The sequence below is a fragment of the Jaculus jaculus genome, chromosome 10, assembly GCF_020740685.1.
Source record: "Jaculus jaculus isolate mJacJac1 chromosome 10, mJacJac1.mat.Y.cur, whole genome shotgun sequence".
Lineage (NCBI taxonomy): Eukaryota > Metazoa > Chordata > Mammalia > Rodentia > Dipodidae > Jaculus > Jaculus jaculus.
In genome coordinates, this window is record NC_059111.1 from 42,607,410 (window position 1) to 42,627,808 (window position 20,399).

At 40.5% G+C, this 20,399-nt stretch overlaps 1 non-coding gene across 1 annotated transcript; it reads left to right on the forward strand.

Moving 5' to 3' along the window:
* The first annotated feature begins 8,086 nt into the window (after nt 1-8,086).
* LOC123464242 lies at nt 8,087-8,198 on the forward strand. The gene has a single exon (XR_006639474.1). It is a non-coding gene; the product is annotated as a U6 spliceosomal RNA (small nuclear RNA).
* The last annotated feature ends 12,201 nt before the right edge of the window (nt 8,199-20,399 follow it).

Here is a 20,399-nt window from a genome sequence, read left to right on the forward strand (position 1 = left end):
TGGCCGGAGCCCCCCACGGCCCTCCACACCGCCGCTGCCAGGGCTTTCGCGCCGGCCGAGGCCGAGTTCCGGGCCGCGCGGTGCCTCCTTCCCGCCGGCCCTGTCCGCCGTGAGCACGGGCAGCCGGGCCTCCGAGGTGGGCCTGCCGCCGGGCGCCTCCTCCAGCCTGGGCCGCGAGGCCCGCTGCGGACCCGCCGAGCGCTCCCTCTGCTCCCCGAGGCGCTGTTTCTTCTGGCCGCCGGCCGATGGCTCCTTTGGTTGCCTAACGTCTTCGTGTTCCCTTTTGATATCCCAAGTCGGGTCTGGGCTTATCTGGTGGGAAGGGGTGGAGGGTGGGGCTGGATGTGATGGTGAGAATGGAGAGAGGATGTCTTCCAGGGAGAGGCCTACTTTCGGCAGACCTGAGGAGGCGGCAGCGGCACAATTCCAGCGGGGTTCGTCTGCAGACACAAGCACAGGCGTTAGGAGCTCTGTGGTGTGGACACTAACTCCCGCCACCTTCCTCTCTTCTGGAGGAGGGCAGGCAGCCAGGGGCGACTGCTCTGAGAGGCCTGGACACCCCCCTCGCTGCCAAGAGGGCAGCCAGCCACCCAGGGACCGACCCACTTGATCTTCCCTGAACTCAAATTCTAGTTGGTACACCACTACTAGCTCAGGGTTAATCCCTTTGCCTTGGCTCCAGCAAACTTCCAAGAGTGTCAGCACATCCAGTATGGATATTAAGTCAGTAGTTCTCAAACTTGAGTTTACAATGGAATGAGAAATGGTGGTTGTGAAAATACAGATTGCCTAGGGACGAGGCCAAGCTATCCCAGCAGTGTCTACTTTTACAGGCACCTGGGCGATGATGAAGAGGATGGTTCAGAGGCAAGATTTAAGAAATCTTGGGTGATTCCTCTTCAAAGTACCTGGACAAGTGACTTTCTCAACCATTAGATGTCAGTGAAGGCACTATTCTTAGCTATTGCCAGATAATCATAGAATTTGGGTAAATTCATCTAAAAGTTATCATTGCTATCTTTCCTTAAAATAAAATCATTGTCCTTAGTTATTTTTTGCTGTTCTACCATGGAAGCTTCCTGGAACAAGTTAAATGATTCTTTCTTGAAAGCCTAGATTCAGTATTTATTGAGGATTTAAACTGTCTACTTTAAAAAGGATTTTAAACAATTTACAACAAAGAAATACATATAAAACGAAATGGCAAAAATAAGAAATGACCTTTTTAAAAAGCAACCTCTTTTGGTCAGCTAAGTAGGAAGACAGATGTGTTAGGAGTCGAAGATGAGTTAGTTACTACCTTGAGCAAACCCATGAGTTTCTCAATACTAAGCAGGGAAATTCAATATAGTGAATCCGTGATATTTGTGAGGAATATGTCTCATTACCTTTGGAAAGCTTCAAGTTTTGTAATTCCATTCTAGAATGTAAGTTTTCACTGTGAAATTGGTATATGAGTAAAGAAGAAATAAACCATAGTGATAATTGAATCCTAGGTACCTGACAAGTCTCCCTCACTAGGCAAGAGATTCAGCCTCACATAGTAGCCTGGATGCATTATGATTTGATTTTTGGCCTCTATAGTAGGTGTCAGGAATGATCAAAGATTCTTGTGTGTACTGTGTGGTGGTTTGATTCAGGTGTCCCCCATAAACTTAGGTGTTCTGAATTCTAGGTTCTCAGCTGATGGAGATTTGGGAATTAACACCTCTTGGAGGGAGTGTATTGTTGGGGACCGGCTTACGGGTATTATAGCTGGTTTCCCCTTGCCAGTGTTTGGCACACTCACCTGTTCCTGTTGTCCACATTCTGTGGCCAGGGGGTGATATCCACCCTCTGCTCATGCCATCGTTTTCCCCTGCCATGGTGGAGCTTCCCCTCAAGCCTGTAAGCCAAAATAAATCTCTTTTTCCCACAAGCTGCTCTTGGTTGGGTGATTTTCACCAGCAATGTGAACCTGACTGCAACACCGTCCATGAATGTCAAGGGTCTACTTTAAAATTGAGGATGATAATTTGGTACCTTTACTGATTTAAAGGAAGAGGACAGTGCTATTGATTTCTTCATAGTATTTCTGGCTACTTTAGAATATCTTATTAGTTATTTTTTTTAAAAAAAGTTTCTCTTTGATGTGAAATCTGAAAAGGATGTTTTGGGCACAATGTTATCTTCCTTCATTCCATAGACTGATGTCCATACATTTTTCATATAGTGAATAAAATCTTAGAAAAGTGTGGAAGACCTGGAACCTACCTTGACATTCTCTATATCAATGTGATTTTGGAACAACCAGTACACCTTCATGATCCTTCATTTCTTTCTTTACAAGATGAAGTAAATGTCCAGTTTGTGAATATGAGACCTGCACTTTCTAAGGGAAAGACATCTTGCAATGGGAAGGTTCTGATGACTGTTTTTGTGTACTTGGGTCATTTTGTCCTCCCAGTGGCTGCCTGCTAGTTGGGCTACTATTACTTAGCATAGTTGGAGAATTGGAAACGAGGTTTTTTGTTTTGTTTTGTTTTGGGGTTTTTGTTGTTGTTTGAGGTAGGGTCTCATTCTATCCCAGGCTGACCTGGAATTCACTGTGTAGTCCCAGGCTGGCCTTGAACTCACAACAATCCTTCTACCTTTGCCTCCTGAATGTTGGGGTTAAAGGCATGTGCCACCACACCTGGCTGGAGGAGAGGTTTTGAATAAGCACAATTGTTCAGTCATTCACCTGTACTACAAATCCCAGGTGTGGTGGTATGGTTTTGCAATTCTTTTGAAATATTTGGCAATCTATGACAGGATGGATGTGGCAACTTTATAAATACAGACAGATTCTGCCTTAACATTAAAAATGGTCTTCAAGGGGATGGGGAAATGACTTAGCAATTGTTTGCCTGTGAAGCCTAAGGACGCCGGTTCCATTCCTACGTAAGCCAGATGCATTATGGGCGCATGCATTTGGAGTTCATTTGCAGTGGCTGGAGGCCCTGGGACACTCCTGTCTTTCTCTCTGCCTCTTTCTCTCTCTCTCTCAAATAAATAAAGAACTAAAATATTTTTTAAATGGTCTTCAAAAGACCCAACATCAGGGTAGTTTGTGAAGTGATAGTCACTGACCTGGCCCATGGCAATGATGTTTCACATCTTTCCCCCATCATTATATCACATATGGTAGAGTCAATTACCTAGCCTTAAATTACTTGTGACACAGTGAGAAGGCTGACATTATCCACACCATTTCCTGAAGGAGGAGAGGCTAAGTAACTTGACCAAGCTTACAGAACTGGCCAGCCAGGAGTAAAACATGGGGTTTCTTTACCTTTTTTATTTACTGAGAAAATTGCCCAAGCTATTGCCTTGTAAATATGATCAAGCATATGAAACAGACTCAGTGACCACTGCTGCCCAACAGGGATGGCTCCATCACTGAGAATACTTAGCATTTATTACTGGACATCTTGCTGAAGATATGCCTGTTATTGAATTGAGGCATTTCTGTCCAGGAACGCAAAAAATTATTAAACCACATATGTAAGCAGCTATTGTTAGCTGGCCTCAAGTTACTTCTGAGATTCAGGGAAACCTCCTTCTCTGCTATTGTGTACCTCCAGTGATTTCCATGCAATAAACTAGAAGATGAATTTACCCCAAAATATAAAGGAGCTCCTCTTATTAGAAAAATATTCCTCAAGAGTTTTAAAATAGATCATCAAATACTTAACAGTGGAAGAAATGAAAAGTTTCTATGTTCTAAGCTGCCAGCTATTAAGAAGTCAATGAAAAAAAATGAACTTCCTCATAATGTAAATGATTTAACAGATGGGCATCTGTATATGGTTTCGTAGTTGTGCATTTAAAAAAAAGCTAAAGCCATACCTTTTAAAAAATTATTTATTTATTTGTCAGAGAAAGAAGGAGGAGAGAGAAAAGGCATGCCAGGGCTTCCAGTCATTGCAAACGAACTCCATATGCGTGCATCCCCTTGTGCATTTGGCTGACGTGGGGAATTGAACCTGGGTCCTTTGGCTTTGCAGACAAACGCCTTAACTGCTAAGCCATCCTCCAGCCCTTGTGCATTTTTGAATAAAGGAACTTTCTAGTTCAATGCTAAACATGTAGAGTTCATACAAGTATGAACCTGCATACTGAGTCTCTTTGGTGGACACCTTGCTCCAATTTACCTTATCACTTGCTCTATCAATGTAGCAAGAATTGGGAACAGCAAGAACCCTTCTCTAAACTTTCAAATTCTAGTTTTCATGATACCATGATACACACTAGACAAGAATTAGTCTGATTTAGTTCTGATTTCTTCAGTTCATACTTTTGTTTTTTCCCTCCTTCATTTCTTTCTTATTTGAACCTGGGCACTGGCTAAAGGGTGTGGTTGAGTACATTTAGGAAGCGGTGGCTAAGGAAGTTTTGCTCTACAGGATCATGAGATGTTCTAAAATGAGAAGTTGCATCCTACAAAAATGAAACCAGTCCCAACTATCCTGCTGGAATTTCTGTAGCTCCTTAACAATGTTCTCTAGTCCCAGTGGCTAGAACCAACCTGGATTTCTTAGTCTTCCCTCTCCTTCCCCATCCACTCCAATGATACTGCTCTTGCTAATAATGTCCTTGGCTATCAAACCCAGAGGATGCCAACGTGCACTTATCTTCGTTTAATAATACCTTCTCATATAGCCAAGTACTTCCAGAAACAAACTGGACTTAACCTCATGATCCCCCATTCTCCTGTTCTCTCTCCCTATCTTCTCAGTTTACTTCACAGGCTCAGTTTCCTTTCCCTGACCTCCATAGGGCTTGGTTAGAAGTAATTTTCCTTTTCCACACTCCCTCCTAGGTGTTTTCATTTATTTGCATAGTTTTTCTACAACACTTCACAATATTCCTGTGGAGGTCTATCCTGCCAGAAGGCTCTATGCTGTTTGTATTTGCCTGTCTTCTTGATATTTCTACATGGAGCATTTATTGGCATGGTCAAGTTCTCAAATAAAAATAGAATTTTTTTCCAAGCTTATTCAGCACTCTTTCTCACATTGTCACATCTTCATGGTATACATGAACTCTGCCAACTTATCTTAACTTTCACTTTTACCACTATAGTTCAAAATAGAGGGCGGCTCCTGGAAGAATTCAACCAAGTATGAGTGATCAAAACAACCAAGCACACAAGAAGGCCATCTTGGACATCTTCCACAAACCCTTGGGGAAACTGGTGACATGAATCTCAAAAATAAATTTCAGTATTGTTCAGAAAAGAGAAATATAGTACATGGTGAACACTAACTTAGTTAACATACCCATGGCATTGGCTTATCATGCTATCATTTCTCACATGAGCTACTATCATAAGCCACTCTTCTTGCATCTATGCTTATCCACCTCCAGTGAGCCTCCACATAGCAACAACAAAAATCTCTTTGATACAAAATTGGGTCATGTCATTCCCTGCTTAAGACTCTTAGTGGATTCTCACTGCTTAGGTAAAAAATCCAGAATTACTTACATAGCCTGCACCAGACTGTAGGTCCTGCCCAGCTTCATCTCCATTCATTCCCTATTCTTGTCCTGTTGGGCACTGCCAGTTACAGTCTGCGTCCTTCAGGAGACAGGCCTGAGCTGCCAGGCATGGCTAAGCTCTCCCCACCACAGGAGGCTACTTCCTCCCCAAGCCTGGCATACCTGGAGCCCTGTGACCTTTGGCCAGTTGTCTAGGAAACTCCTTATATGGTATCAGCCAGCATCCTCAAAACAATCCATACCCCTGCAACCTTCTCCCCACCACTATATAGATCACCTGACTCTTCCCTATGTGCGGGAATGAACATCTCTAGGCATTGGCTAGCAACCTTTGAACCCACCAATCCCCTTAGGGCCCTTTTCCCACTCTCAACTGCTTATAAACCCATTTCCCTATTGAATAAATGGAACTACTCTCTGATGTCATCTTTGGGGTATACATCCCCTCATGCTCACAGCCGCTCAAGATCCTGCTTTCCAGTTGCCCAGATGCCTTAAGGGAACTGGGGCCCTGAGGATCCAGGGACCCACATTCTCCCACACAGCTCTCTGCTCATTTCTTTAAATGTACCAAGTTTAGTCTCAGATATCATTGTTGGCTGTTCTGTCAGCTGCAAAAGATTCTCCTAGCTGATACCTGGAGGCTACTTTTTCATCTTTCGGGGCTCTTTAATGTCACCCCAGAATATTCTAATCCACACTATTCTTCTCACCAGCATCCTGTTCTTATTTTCTCATAGAACTTATAATTTATAACTATATATGTGCTGTTTTCTTAACATCAGTCTTAAATACTCATTGAAATCTTCATGAAGACAATGACCACATTGTTCTTGTTTATTTCATTGGAATTAATAATCAGCAGAGTGCTTGTCAAGATGAGTACTTGAGGAATAGTTGATGAGTGAATAAAATCTACTTCAAAAATAGAAATGGAAGATTTCAAACCAAAGAAACACTTCAGGGCAAAATATTTTCATTCAAAATATAATCTGTCAAAAACATGTTTGTATCTGTGGCTTTTATCCATTTTGAGAGAGGGGATGTGGTAAAATAGTAAAGCGAGAGAGGAAATAACTTGGTAGAAGAGTGCAGGAGGAAGAAGCAAGCAGCAGAAAGCATACTGGAAATAGGTGTCAGCTTTCTTCAGTGGCTCATTGGGATGGAGAGGAACAGAGATGCTCTAGTTACAAATGCATTGTGGTGGTTTGAATGTAAACAGTCCCCCACAGACTCACGTGTTTGAATACTTAATCTGAAGCTGTTGGTGCTGTTCTGGGAGGTTGTAGAACCTTATGGAGGTGGAGGCTTGTAGGAGGAAGTATGTCACTGGAGTTGGGACTTCAGGTTTTACAGCCCTGACCTTCTTGTTCTCCTGAGCATTCTACTTCTTCCTTGTTGATGTGAAGAGGTGCTGGTTTCCTGCTCCTGCTGCCATGCCTTCTCTGCAATGATGGAGTCTAACTGCAAGCAAAATTAAACCCTTTCCCTTCTATAAGCTGCTTCTGGTTTGGTATTTTGTCCTAGTGATGACTGATAGGTTCTTCTGAAAGCTGAAATTTTACAAATGTTCTTCCCTCATTCATCTTAACAATTGCTTGAAGAAGTTTCTTTCCTGGGCTCAGTAGCTCATTAACCATTGTGCCCTGAGAATGTACTGATGAGACCATAGGTGCAGTCTAAATATTTTAGGCTATGTTACAGGAGAAACAAGTTTCCATGAGCTAGGATTAAATTGACTACACTTTCCATTGTCATTTCTACCAAGTTCTTATCTCTCTTAGAATGTGGACTGATTACTTCATAAGTACATATTCAGATATATATATATATATATATATATATATATGTATATATATATATATTATATATATATGTGTGTGTGTGTGTGTGTGTGTGTGTGTCACATACAACTGTTTTTGAGTTAAAAGACTGCTCTCTTAAATTGTCTTGTAGGATCTCAGCAATACTGAAAAATGAAATATATTCCTTTTACTGTCATATACTGAAATTTAAAAAAATATTCTTGTATACAGGAACTATATTTAACAGCTTATTTATTTTATGACATATCACACAAATGACAATAATCAGAGAACTGACCTGCCAGAAATACACTGCTTGTTGCTTTATGTAAGTACCTAGATTATTGGTTTTTCAAGATGGTGCTTATTTTCAGAAAAAATAAAGTTGTACAAATGAAGCAAGCATAAGTCAAAGAAGAGTTTATATCCAGGATATATAAAGAACTCAAAATTAAATATCCCCAGTGAAATGTGTCCCACTGGATCATGTGGTTGAACAGGTGGTTCCCAGATGGTGGCAATGTTTGGGAGGCTGTGGAACCTTTAGGTAGTGGAACTTTGTTGGAGGAAGTGGCTCACTGGGAGTGGGCCTTGAAGTTTTATAGTCCAGCTTCACTTACTATTTATTCCACTCCCACTAACTTAAATTCCTTGCAGACAAAAATGGCTCTGAAGCTTCTCTGTGTTATCCATAGTAACTACCAAAAACTTTTGCCTAATAGAAAATCTTTATTGATGAAATTCTCCTTTAACAATGAGTGCTCTTTTAAGCAGCACATATGCTAAAATGGATGGATGTAAAGAAGATTAGCATGGGCTCTGTGCAAAGATGGCATATACATTTGTGAAACATTCATGTAGTCTTTTTTTTAGCTAATGCTTATAAAGAGTGAATACTTAAATCACATTGCTAATGAAAAGACATATATTTATGAAAGTATACTTTCTTTACTGGGCTGTCTTTTGGCTCTCTGCTGGAAAAGCAAAGTCTCAAATAGTGCCTTTCCAAGTATTCCTTCTGCTATAGATGTAGAACAGTACTGTGCCATCCTCCTGTGTCAAATATTTACTTTCTGTATGCACGTATGTATAGGTGTGTGTATGTGTGTACATATAGGTACCACAGGCAGATCATGACTGACAAACTAATTTTTCAAATGGTGCCAGGTACCACAACAGTAACAGAATGTGAATTTTTGGAACTTTTAGTTGTGCTGTCATCTTCTGAAGAGTTTCCCAACATACCATGTTGAACCTAGTACTTCTGAATAGCCAGCCTGGTCTAGAAATGTTAAGATTCAGGGCCAAGAGATAGCTCAGTGGTTAAAGTCTGCAATGCTGAATGACCTGGCTTCAATTCTACAGTACCCATGTAAAACCACATGCACAAAGTAGTGCATGCGTCTGGAGTTCATTTGCAGTGGCTAGAGGCCCTGGCACTCCCATTCTGTCTCTCTCTCTCTGCTTGAAAATCAAACAATAAAATATTTATTTTTCTTAAAACAAGGAATGTTAAGCTTAATTTCCCCCTATGTAAGATCTTATCTATGTGGGTTTGATCACAGAAACTAACATACTCTAGCTAAAACAGTAACATGGATTCATTGTGGCAGATATGATTTCTAAGCTTCATTCATTAAACACTGGGCAGCATACATTTCTCTCTTCCTCTCTCTCTCTCTCTCTCTCTCTCTCTCTCTCTCTCTCTCGTGTGTGTACTTTAAATTATGTCATCCAAATTCTTGCCAATAGTACCATGAGGTGGATCATCTATTGTGTAGAATTGTATCTCAACACCTTGCTTTGTAATGATAGTATTCACAAACACCAGAGGTGAAAGAGAGAATTGAAATCCAGAGTTGAAGCAATGTCATCTTAGCTCTTAGCTTTACAACTGACCTAGCTGTGTGACTTTGAGTAAATCACTTAACTTCTCTTTGTCAAAGTGATATATCTGCGGGATCTTCTAAAATAAACTTTAATAAAGTTTAAATGGGCATTTAATGTATATGGCACAGACTAAGCATATGTAAATAATGATGATGACAGCAAGAAATTGGTAATATACACTGGACACTTACTCTTATGTTCATTCTGCCATTTAAATTTCACAGCAAACCTATGAGATGATTACTGTTTTCATTATACAGATGAGGGAATAGGCTCATAAAAGCTGAATCCTCATCTAAGCATTGTCTGTTTTGCTTTCTTTAGTGTTTCTGTACTGTAGAAGGTTCTGTCAGAAGAGTGAGGGATGGGAGAAAGGATGAGCAGGTAAACAGGCCTCCCAGATAAGCCACCTGTTGCAGGATGTGTGCACATCCAACAGGGGTCAAAGGAGCTCTTGACAGGGCAAACAGTGCTGCAACAATGTCTGGCCTCACGCAGGTAGAGGGTCCCACTGTGCTGGCCCAGATGAGGACACAGGCTTCTGCTTGTAGGTGCTGTGTATCCTTCAGTTAAAAACTCCAGGCTACTGCCCCACGAGGCAGCTGATATTGTGGAAGAACTGTTTTCCTACCCCTAGATTTGCAAACGCCCCTCTATCTTAATGCTTGGTAAGAAGGATAAAAGATTTGGGGCCATTTGAACCCTCAACGATGTTCCCAAGGCAAGGAGGCGGGTAATGGGACAATCAGAGTATGTGAAAGAAAACAGGAGACTGTCATGAGCCAGAGCTAGACTTCATCATGGTCCTCGCTGAAGACACAAGTTGTCTGGGGTCAAGTGGATAGAGGGAAATGAGGGAGGCAGTTTCTCCAGCCTTAAAAGGGAAAATTTTGGCTAACGATGTCTTTTGCCTAATGAGTTTTTATATCCAGCTCGACTGCTATCATTGTCTGCAGCATTGAGCTCATATGTAATGGTCAATTTTAAGCAGGTTCAATTTCATTTTAACAAAAGATAAGGATTTAACCTGGAGTTAACTTCAGAAGCAGAACAGAACTGGAAAGAAATAACAGGAGCCATTTAACTAACCTAGTGCGCCAGCGCCCCCTGCTGGGAGCCCACGCAGTGGCCCAGATAAGGGGCTGCAGATGACTGAGGGCCTTGGGAAAGGGACATTGGGATCTGAGCAGAAAAGGTTGTGTTGGTGCCCTGCATGGAGAAGGGTCCCTTCTGTTCAGCGCAGTTGCTGAAGCAGAAACGAACTCCTGCACAGTGTGCACATTAGGAATTCTGTCTCTTAATGAGGACTCGCTGCAATCCTCTCAGAGAAGCATCTCTTTCCAACCAAAGTACTTATTTTTATCCTTTCCCTCTTCGTTTCTTTCACGTTTGTTTTAATTCATGTAACTTTAAAATAAATGTATCTCCCTTTATTAGACTACCAATTATGTTATAAAGGGACAATGAAGCCAGGCGTGGTGGCACATGCCTTTAATCCCAGCGCTTGGGAGGCAGAGGTAGGAGGATCACAGAGAATTTGAGGCCACCCTAAGACTACATAGTGAATTACAGATCAGCCTGGGTTAGAGCAAGACACTACCTTGAAAAAATAAAAATAAATAAATAAGTAAAGGGACAATGATATATCTTGTTCACTATGTTGGACACAATTGTTCAGTAAATATTAATTGAATGAATCTGTAATTCCAGGAACATGGAAGACTGAGGCAGGAGGATCATAGGTTCAAGGCCTGCCTGGGTAACTTAGTGAGACCCTGTCTCAAAATTTGAAAAGAAGGGCTGTGGATGTAAGTCAGCCATGTAGCACTTGTATAGCATACATGGCACCCTATGTTCAATTCTCAGGACCACAAGAAATTTAAAAAGGATTAGTATATCAGTCAGAAGTTGCTCATTTTCTCTTCTTAAATGTGAATCCACAGTCTGCTTTAAAAGAATGAAGTGTATATATTTCCAGGATATTTAGTCTTTTTAGTCTAAATTTAATTGTAGTGCTATATTAATAAATGCAAAAATGCACACTAAAATTTGTGTGGAAAAATTTTATTTGAAATTCCAACACCTTGCTACTCCATGTGCCACCCTAGGATCAGCATCACCTAGGAGCTTGCCAACAGACTCTCAGCTTCCCCAACCCTTAAAGACCTACATCATAATCTACACTTGAATACATTCATTTAAAATTTGAGAAATTAGCTGTCTTCAAATTCCCATTAGCCTGTGAGGTCACCCTGTGAATGGCAGGGGACAGTTGAACCACATATATCAGTGTGTTGCCAAGGAATGGGTCCATGATGAATGAGAACTCCTATTCTTTGCAGGCCTTTTGTTTGTTTGTTTGGAAATTCAATGTAGAGTCTATTGGTTTCATTAGTGGGTTTATTTTAAAAATATTTTATTTTTATTTATTTAATTATTTATTTGACAGATAAAGAGGGAGGGAAGGGAGGGAAGGAGAGAGAGAAAGAAAGAGAGAGAGGGAGGGAGGGAAGGAGAGGGAGAGAATACGTGCACCAGGGCCTCCAGCCACTGCAAATGAATTCCAGAGGCATTTGCCCCCTTGTGCATCTGGTTAACATGGATCCTGGGGAATTGAACCTGGGTCCTTTGGCTTTGCAGGCAAACAGCCTAACTACTAAGCCATCCCTCGAGCCCATTAGTGGATTTCTTAACTGAGTGTAATTCCCACTGTGTTGCTGGCAGTGCCAGCACCCATGACATTTACAGTGTCACTGAGGGGGAGCTGGTGAGCATTCTTGAATAGGTATCTGGAGAATGTTAACTATTTTGTAAAGTATACAAATGATTTTCATTGGTGTTTCACATTCACTTATAGGATGTTTTATAGTTAGTGGGTTAGTAAATTAGCCACTTTCATAATAAGCAACTTGGAGACCATTTATCCACTTAAGATATTCCTGAATTTTTTCCAACAGGCTCAGATCTTGCAGCTAAGTACCTGGTTTTTCATTTCTTTCCCTGAAAACAACCCCAAGGAAGTCTTTAAAGACTTTAATGACATAAGTTCTTCTTTGACAAACTGAGTTAAAAACAAACAAAAATCCTCAAACAACAAAACCCCTCAGTTCCTAAATTGTAAATGTGATTGGTGATGGGGATAGCAAAACTCCAGGTCACTAGGATACCAATCACAATGAGAATCAGGTTCTTTGTCAACTGGAAGATTAAAGCTCCTTCCTAAAATGTCCTTAGTCATTGACACTCATCAGTGAGGATTATCTTTCATTGCCTCTGAGCAGGTTGCCCTGGTCTCCAGAGCAGAAAGAAAACCATTTTAGTTGTGTGTCTTCTGTTGCATGTGTCTGACACTTTGTTGCTACGCAGGCAATAAATCATAATAAATGGAAATAGTCGCCCATGGCTGGTCTAATTGAGTCATTTAAACAATCACTTCCCGTTGACAAAAGGTATGGTGATTATGCCAGAGGAATTTGAAGATTCCAAAAACAAGTGAACTGGAGAAATTGTTTGAAAAATGTGTGGGTTTCTTCCAGGGAAATAGACTACTTTCATTGCAGTTCAGCCTTGAAGCCTGTAAGACCCAGTGGCTAAGTTATTAAGCTGCTGCTAATTCTTCATTTTGTGAAGACATCTCATCCCAACACATACTGCTGCCTGAAACTTGCCTTCTAAGTTTGGTTTTGGGGGATGGACTTTGAAGTTACCTGTTAATAACATGTATAGGTTGAGAGAATAATCCTCCCATTAATGAGAAGGCAGAGTCATTTGGAGGGCAGCTTCCAGCACATGTGCAGCTGTTGTAATACAGACATTAGACTGGAGGGGAGTCATTATTAGCAATAATCATTTGTGCCTTTTTTGCCAAGGTGTTCTGGAGACATCTTGTAATGCCCCTCTAGGGTTGGTAGAGGGAAGACTATTTTTGTATATATTTTCCAAAGGAAAGTGCCAGGAGGATAAATTGACTTCTTTTAGGTCACATTGTAAGCTTCAGCCTTTTCCACTCTCTATGTTCAGAGCAGAGAATGAGGGAGGAAATAGGCCAGAGGGCCCTGTACCCCCTGACAGGGAGCCATAACCTTCAACTGGGCTGTCTATGTCTACTTTCCTTGACTTGGCAAGGTCACCTCACTGGGGTTTCCACAGTGGCAAGTGGGAAGGCCTTCCTAGGCCTAAGCTACAAGTAGACAGAATTAGGGGTCTCCATACGGGTACATGGCTAATTCCCTGTAAGCTACACCTGAACCCCATCACAACATATTCCCATGGGGTGCTGATGTCCTGAATCTCTTAATACCTTGCAGGCCATTCTGTTATGCCAGAGGGTTACACTGCACTTCTCACCTAAGAAGGCTCAAAGCTCTTTAGGTGTGCCTATTTTTGCATCATTGTAGGCTCATTATGGTCAGAACCAGGAAGGATTGGTAACTCATGGGCAAATAACTGTTGAGAGCTCTGCTGACTGGGGAAATGTTATATCATCTGCTCAGGGGTGCTAGATAATTCTTGAGGACTAGAATCTGCCTCTTGACACCCTCTTCTCAAAGTAGACCATAAGCAGCTTGCAAGTCACCACTGACACTTCCATTGGCTACTTGGTTTAATGTTGAGGATGTGAGATAGTTGGTTAACTCAAGCTGCTTTGGTTTCAGTACCAACAATACCAGCTTCTCATCTGAAACCATGTGCTTTAATGTAAGCTTGGGTGGAAACATGAACCTATCAAGACATTAATTGAGCCCTACTGGAGACTGAAGCAGAGGGAAGAGGGGTCCTTCTGGAAGACCTTGGGCGTTCCTGGGGAGGAGCACTTAGTTCACAAAACTCAGGCAGGGAGCTTTCAAGATAGTTTTATTGACTGAGAGACAAAGAGGAACTTCTTGAGGCTAGAACTTTACAATCTGTGGCCAGCTTGCTCATTATACCTCTAGTCAGTGAGGGAGGTCAGCACCTTGAGTGATAGCAATGGGCTAAGATCAGAACTTGCAGACACTATAGCCTAGAGTTGGCCTGAGTAGCTCTTTTAATACTTCTTTAATTAAGCTTTCTTGTCCCTCCTGTCCAGAACCCTATGACTATAAGTGAAACTGCTTTCTGGGGGTGAAGTAGAGGTCAGCATGGAGGGATGTAAAGCAGTTGTGAGACCAGGGACTTGTAGCATCATACAGACATGGAAAAGGAAGGCAGCAGTGAGACTTACTAGGGGCTCTTGTCTTTTTGAGGCAGAGTTTCATGCTCATAGCTTAGGCTCACAGGCTGTGTAGCTGAGGATGATCTTGAACTCATGATCCACTTTCCTCCATTTCCTGAGTATTGGGATTTCAGTCATGCCCCATTGTGCCTGGTAAGTTAGGGGGTATTTTCAAAGGTCAAAGGATGATTTGGTTAAAAGTATTTGTGAATATAGGAGAAATGGGACTGAAATTTCTCCTTCTGGTCTCAGACAGTAAGTGGTTTAATGTGTAGTCTTTATTCCTTCTTCTTTTATTACAAGAAGGTCCTGGAAAAGACTAAATGATGACCCCCAAAGAATCAGAATCAAGGACATTTGTTCAAGTCTCCAGTGGTTCAGGTCTATGTTCTTTGGCTACCATGTTTGATGAGTTACCAAAAGAGGAATAATGTGATAGTATTATTTGCACACATGCATGTGTGCATGGGTACACCAGTGTCTCTTGCTGCTGCAAAGGAACATCAGATGCCTGAGCCTTTTTTGTGTGTGTGTCTAGCTTTACATGCATACTGGGGAATCGAGCCCAGACTGGCAGGCTTTGCAAGCAAGTTCCTTTCACCACCAAGAAATTTCCCCAGCCCCAACATGATAGCTTTAAAGTGCTAAAATGACATCTGTGGTCAATTCTGGCATACCTTAGTAACCCTAAGCCAATATTTTCTGTCATGACTGAGTGTAGTTGAATTTTGGGCATCTCTTGAGAGTTATAGGCTGATCAGGAAGGTATGAACCTTATAGGCTGTTGCAGCACTGGGTTTATGTGGCCATGACATCAAATAGCACAGGTTCCAGTCCTTGATAATCTTCCCTAATTGGACAGGCCACCAAAAACTTTATAAGTTTTATAAGCTTTATAAACTTTATAAAGGATTACAGTTCCTATCTCCCTTAGTGTGGGGTTTAAGTGAGTGCAGTAACTTAAACCATACTTTGGAGTGCCTGGCACAGAGTCCCACAGTGCAAAATGAAGTCAAGGCTGTTGTTACTGGGTGGATGGCCAAAAAAGATCCAGTTTCCTAGAGGCCCTCTGAAGGCCTCAAATGGGACTAATGGATCTTGAATTACTCCAGATGAGTCCTCTTTATCCAGATGCAAACTATTAGAACTGGGACTATCTAGAGATACAACATGGAGCTGTCTGACACAATTGCCAGTTCCCAAGGCTCAGGGCTTCAACAATACATTAATAGATACACCATACTGGGATGTACCAGCATCCCCGTATACAAGCTGAGTAAAGCTTTTGAATCAGGCCAGTGGGGAACAATGAAGTGGAAAGACCAGTATTCTCCAAGGCCAGAAGATTGCTTTAAGTACATTGTTTATTGCTTACTATCCATGATACCTGTGGGCCAATCACTTCATTTCTATTGTCCTCAGTTAAATGTTAGCCATTCTTTTTGCATTTTTTAAAATAAAGTTGCCTCATAATAAATACTTAGATAAGAATATTATACAAATATGGAAGAAAATATTTTTCTTACCTTTATCAAAGACAAATACTTAACTCTTAAGAATAGTGTTTTGGGAATGTATTTTCATGACTGACACTGGTATAAAAGGCTCCAAACTATACTATATTGCAAGCATGTGGAGTAGTCCTATGTTTCTCTGTGTAGTGGTAAAGTATCTGTAGACTATATTGCGGGCATGCGGGTAGTCTTCCTGCATGGCTCTGGGTTGTGGGAAAGTATCTGTGAGTTCTTCAGGGCTTCTTGTCAGCTTTAAAGATCAAGAGAAAGTTTCACTTGGAGTTTGATGTAGGTAAGCTGTAGAAGTACAGCTGGTCTTTTGATCTCTGCCAGTGGAAAGGATTGACTAAAATCTCCATTTATATTCACTTAAACATGACTGAAAAAGTTGGATTCTGGGTCCAGGATGTCTCTCAGGATTGTCTGTCAGTTCTGTCCTCATTTTTAGCATTTAAGCTTGAATGACTCAAACAAGTCAAAGGAATTTTAATGTGACTTTGTGGCCAGTGTCTTCATGATCAACTTTGCACACTGGGGCTTGCTTAGGATGAGTGATGCTCAATCAGTCTTGTATTTTATTTTTGGCAATACCTTCTTCTAGGACACAGGGATCCACAATGTACCAATGTATATAATGTATGTATAAATAAAATGAAATTGGTATAAAATACAAAAGGTATATTGGTATAAATGTATCAATTATCAATACTAAGAGACTTGAGTTTAGGTCTCGAACACAGAGACTGTATTTGTGATATAGTTATTAGTTTTACTAAGTTTGATTATCTCTAAACTCTAGCTGACAAAATATGGACAATGAATGAATGAGGTACGTTACCTTATTACTTCAGTATAACTCTTATTCCTTTCAGGTTCAAGTTTATTCTCTATAGTCATTTACCTTCCCAGGGTAGCTTGATTGAAAGTATTGAAGGTAAATGGAGAGAAGGTGTTTTTTTGTTTTTTTTTTTTTGTCCTAATGTCCCTATTATAAGGACATCTTTATTTCACTGTTTTATAGGAAAAATTCATTAAAATCATGTGATTTCCCAAAATTTGAGTACTATTGATGTTCCCTTTTCAGAATCCAGACTTTCACTGTATTCTTTTTGTACGTTTGTTAGTAATCATTTATAAGCAGAAATACTGTTGCTTTCAGTAGTGTGTGTGTGTGTGTGTGTGTGTGTGTGTGTGTGTGTGTGTAGAGGCATGGGTATGCATGTGTATGTAGGGCTAGAGAAGAGACTTTTTCTTCCTTCTCTCACATAATAATGAGGAAGACAAGCACTATTTCAAGAATAGAATGACAGAACTTTAGGGTCTACCTCAAGTGATATTAATACATCCCCAGATTCCAAACTCTCCTTTTACAGGACAACATGAGCTAGGTAAAATCTTAATGCAAAGCTTTAGTATAGAGTTTTAATCTTTTTATTTTATTTTTGTCACAGCAGTATGGAAGACTTTTACAGCAGTAGAATATTTATTTACTCCCTATGACAATTTTTTTGGAGGAGAGTAATTATTTGAGAGTAAGTTTTCAGAACATAATGTCAACAAGACAGGTAAAGTTACTGCCAGATTGAAGCTAGCGTGGTGTGTGTGTGTGGGGGGGAGGGCATGTGTGTTTGTAAACAGTGTCTCCCACTGAGCCAATCAATAACAAAGCCTTGTCAAAAATGACCATGACTTGCCAAAAATGAGAATAAAAGCTAAATGTGAATGGAAAATTAGGACTCAAGGGACTTCATTTGGAAGTCTCAGGAGTTACAAGATGTATCTAAATTACAGAGGCAGAATACCAGCCATATAATGTTTGGCTGGCATCTCTTCGTCAATTTCTTTATTCATTCATCCCTTCACTCAAACAGTAAGGGACCTATTCCTGTATGTAAGGAAGAGCAATGTGTTAGCCATTGGGAATGTGAAAATCAATCAATAATCTTCTCTTTCTGATCTTGTCATGCTCATATTCCAGGGAAAAGAGAAGGGCACCCAAAGAAATAAATATGATACAGCTTACTGAGTACTTTAATAGAGTCACATAGTGAGTGATAGAAAGACAGAAAAGTTCCTTAGAAATACATTTTTGAGTTAACCTATCTGAATAATGGTGGCATTTTCATGAGCCTTGTGTGTTCCAGTCAACAATTTTATGGTTATGTTTATACATGGAATCAGCCCTCTTTGCCTTCATCTGAGATCCAAAGAATTCATTTAATCAAAGCTGAACTCTAATTTAATTTGCAAGTATGTAGTTATCTTAACAGAGTGTAGAAGCAAATAAAAGTGCCTTAATTATAAATTGATAAACATGAGATGAATCATAAATTATTTAACTGATCAAGATCCTTTGACCTTCCTGCTTTATCTTTTATTTTTACCAACTTCCCTTAAGATACAGACTGTGTTGAGGTCTCTTGAAGATACATACTTGTGTTGAAAAGAGCTATGTTAGTCACATTGTATGCTTATTTCTCAGCCTATTTCCTGCTATTCTTAATATATGAAACAGTATGAGGGAAAACTCAATTGCTCTCTTGGCAGCCATATAGCTACTTCACTTCTGATTACTGTGTTTGCTTTTATTCTTTCCTTTCTGAGCTCCACAGCCTTCCCTCACTGGAACTGGAGTTAGATCAAAACACAGTTTTCCTATAACTGACATACTATGGCTTAACTCTGAAATAAGCTGGATTTTCCGATAATTGAAGATGTTGGTGACTATGGCAGCATGCATATTGGTCACCAAAGTCTAGGAATGCCCATTTGTTGGGGAAGTTACAGAATTCCCATTTTTCTTTCCTACTGTACTTTGCTTTCATACCCACAATTAACCAGTTTGGCTACTCAGTGTACTCTGCAGCCTTATTCCATGTGACCAAGAAGCTGGATGGGGAGGTGTGACCTCTTATTCTCTGTCCTATAATGAGTTCTAACATACAAGCCTCATGATGCTTGCTTTACTGTTCACTTGGCAGTTTTGCATCCTTCCTATTAATGCTAATGTCAAGAACAAGATGGTCTCTGCTGTTCCGGACCTGGCAGCCTAACATCAATAGACACCAAACGATGAACACACAGTCGAGCAATGGAGCAGCTAGGAACTGGGGGAAGGCAGTGTAAGTTCCCCATGGACAGAAAGGAGTAGAAGAAGACATATGTCTACTACCAGGTGCAATAAAGAGGCTTCTCAGATCACCTGGGACATCACAGGTGTGACCACTTGCCACAGAGTTTGAGTTACTTCAATATGGAGGCTAAAGATTGTCCAGGCTAAAGACTGATCACAAGGGCTAGAAAGATTGCTCAATGATTAAAGAAGCTTGCTTACAAACCTGCCAGCTAGAGTTCAATTCCCTAGCACATAAAACCTGATACAAAGTGTGTCCTTGCAAAGTGATGTGTGCATCTGTGATCCTAATGTGCCTACAGCAGTGGGAGGCATGACTAGAAGAATTAGGAAGTTTGTAGGTTAGCTGGACTGGTACATACAAAGTGAAATGGAAAAACAAAACAAAACAAAATAACAACTATCTCATGCGTGGTGAAGGGAGAAAACAAACACCCTGAGATTATCCTCAGAGCTTCATATGTGTCATGGCATGTGTACATCCTTACACACACCCACCATAGACATCCACATGTACATATGGATGTACCCACACAATGAAACAAAAGGTTGTAATCAGACAGAATTTGAGCCAAATATTTCCACAGTGCTCTGACAGGCCAAGTCATAGGGCCTCATTGGGAGCTCTGCAGAGGTAGCTTTTAATCAACTTCCCCCAATGTACAATTTGTATACTTTATGGCAGCATTAAAAAGCACAATGTAGATTTCAACCAATGGAATAACAGCCATGATCATTTTCTGATCTGCTGAGCAGGAAAGATCTAAATCAAAATCTGTAGTTAAAAAAGACAATGACTTTTAAATTAGTTTTTATTAATAGAATTAAGAAATATTAGGTCTGAGATGGTATTATAAATATGCTAATAAAATGTTCACCCATAATGAAAATGTATGTAGACTAAACAATTTAAAAGTTCCACACTGTATGCTGATTTATAACATTAAATAAGTGAATTAAAAACATAAAGTAGCTTAAGACATCTTGCATTGCTAGCTAAAGAACTAGACAGTTGCTTATAGATTTATATAGTATATAGACTTAATGCATCATTATCAGGAGGGAAAAGTTTTGATACTGATTAGTCAGAGAATGAGCATTTCTTATAAAGAACTGCAGTCCAACAATGGTTGCTATGAACTCTGTGTCTTCTTTTAATAGGAAAGGGATAGTCAGCATGATTTATATTGTCCACAGATAACAAAGTCTCCTGGGAAGGCTATTGAAATGAGAGGACAGTGGAATCTTCCTCCCCAAATATCTTTGTCTGGCTCAGCTGTCTGGGGAAGCTGAGGCATATGGAGCTGCTTGGGGAGGAGAAAATGAACAGAATTATTTCC